The sequence below is a fragment of the Lotus japonicus genome, chromosome 2 (genome assembly GCF_012489685.1).
Source record: "Lotus japonicus ecotype B-129 chromosome 2, LjGifu_v1.2".
NCBI classification, from domain to species: domain Eukaryota; kingdom Viridiplantae; phylum Streptophyta; class Magnoliopsida; order Fabales; family Fabaceae; genus Lotus; species Lotus japonicus.
The window spans coordinates 8,626,232-8,628,408 of NC_080042.1; the positions used below are offsets into that span (position 1 = coordinate 8,626,232).

The 2,177-nt window shown below is 41.6% G+C and overlaps 1 non-coding gene across 1 annotated transcript; it reads right to left on the minus strand.

Moving 5' to 3' along the window:
* Positions 1-1,303: 1,303 nt before the first annotated feature.
* Positions 1,304-1,410, minus strand: LOC130741521 (small nucleolar RNA R71). Its single transcript, XR_009020415.1, has one exon. It is a non-coding gene; the product is annotated as a small nucleolar RNA R71 (small nucleolar RNA).
* Between the last annotated feature and the right edge of the window lie 767 nt (positions 1,411-2,177).

Consider the following 2,177-nt stretch of genomic DNA (forward strand, 5'->3'; position numbering starts at 1 on the left):
TCTTGTATGGATTTCATAGCCATGCTTGGCTAAAACCCCTTTTGTTTTGGGTTCTTTGTAAGACTTTGGATGTTTTAGCTATCAATCCTTTTCTATTCATGAAGTTCTGAGTAAACCCTTGAATCTCACTTCTATACTTTATCTTTCAAGCTTGAATGCATGCTAGCTTCTTACTTTTCTATAATCATAACGATAGTTTGTTGTAGAATTGGGACTTGTTGTGAGATTACTCCTTCTATACTTGCTGCTAGGAATAGAGGAAGGGTTGGGGTTTGTTGGCCTGATTTGTATGCTTAGTGCTTCTAGCAAATGTTTAGGTTATCAAGGAATTGAACCTATCTTTTGATTAGGAAGGGTTTTCTTTGCGAGGCATCGAAAGACAACTAACTAGGCTAGAACATCAAGGAGAGACTCAGGATTAATTGAATAGGAAGTTTTGCTAAAACTGAATTTGTTGAGCAAGAACCCAAGGCAATCTCATCTCTAAATTTCAATCGCTTTATTACTTGATCACTTGTCTTTTTACAAACTCAAGAAACAACCAATCATTAAAACTGAATTTTACTTGCTTTTCAACCTTGAACTTGAATCTTAAACTGAATTGCCACACCAATTCCCTGTGGTTCGATTATTTAAAACCCGGAGATATCTGTGCACTTGCAGATTGACCAACAAGTTTTTGGCGCCGTTGCCGAGGAATTGTTTGTGGTTTTTTGGTTTAAGTTTTTAGTTTGTGGTTTTATTTTTTTGTTTTTATCCTTGTCTAGAATTGGCGCTACTAATCTTTCTCTGTTTAGTATCAAACTTTCAGGCTACTCTCACAAGAGACACCACCATGGGTGGCCAAATGACGGAGGAGGAGATGCAAGCCCATATCGAGGCAAGAATCCAAGAGGGGATCACCCTCCGATTATGTGAACAAGAAGTTGAGGATGCCAACCGGTCTCTTCGAGAACTCACTTCGGCTACCATGAGTTATGACTATCCCGGGATCATTGTTTTTCCCGAGGGAGTGGGAAGCTTTAAGTTGAGACCGTCATTCATCAACTTGGTGAGCCAAAACCAATATGGTGGAGGTACTTTGGAAGATCTACATGCTCACATGGAGAGGTTCATCCGGAATTGCAACACTTATCGGGTGAACAATGTTCCGGCGGATGCAATTCGGTTGAGCTTGTTTCCATTTTCTTTGAAGGATGCAGCGGAGGAATGGCTGAATTCACAACCTCAAGGGAGTATGACTACTTGGGAAGACCTAGCAGAAAAATTCACAACAAGGTTCTTCCCAAGAGCTCTTTTGAGGAAGCTGAAAAAAGACATTATGAATTTTGTGCAAACCACTGAGGAAAATCTCTATGAAGCTTGGGAGCGCTTCAAGAAGCTATTGAGGAAATGTCCTCAACACAATCTCACCCAAGCTGAATTGGTTGCAACATTTTATGATGGTCTACAATACTCTTGGAGGTTTGGCCTAGATGCGGCTTCAAATGGGGAGTTCAATGCTCTTCCCCCACAAGCGGGGTATGACTTAATAGAAAAGATGGCAGCGAGAGCCATGAACTCTGAAAATGATCGCCAAACCCGAAGGAGTAAGTTTGAAGTGGAAGCTTATGACAAGCTCTTGGCCTCCAACAAGCAACTTACCGAACAAGTGGCGGAGATTCGAATGAATATTAAGGAGACCAAGGCTATTGGTGCAAGAATGACTTGTGTGGAGTGCAAGTCTTGTGGTGGACCTCATGTTAGTAACTTGTGTACTGTCAATGCTGAGAGCAATGAAGCCAAAGCTATAGCTCAAGGAAGCATATTTCCATCCTCAAATCATGAACCTCTTGTCCAAACACAAGTTGTTGGAAAGGTGAATTGCAAGAGGAGTTTAGAGGAGCTATTGGAGAGTTGCATCAACCGCATGAACAACAACCATAAGAACCAAGAGGCGGCTATCAAGAACTTGGAGAACCAACTTGGCCAGCTAGCCAAGCAAATGGCCGAGATACCTCAAGGTAAGTTTTCTCCCGATTCTTTAACTTTGTCTAAACAAGAGAATTTTGCTGTTGTTACCACTAGGAGTGGGAGAGTGTTACACGAGTCAAAGAAACAAGATGAGGGAGAGAAAAATGAGAAAGTACAGGAAGAATATAAGGGTGCTACGGAGAAGAGAGTGAGTGAACCAGTGA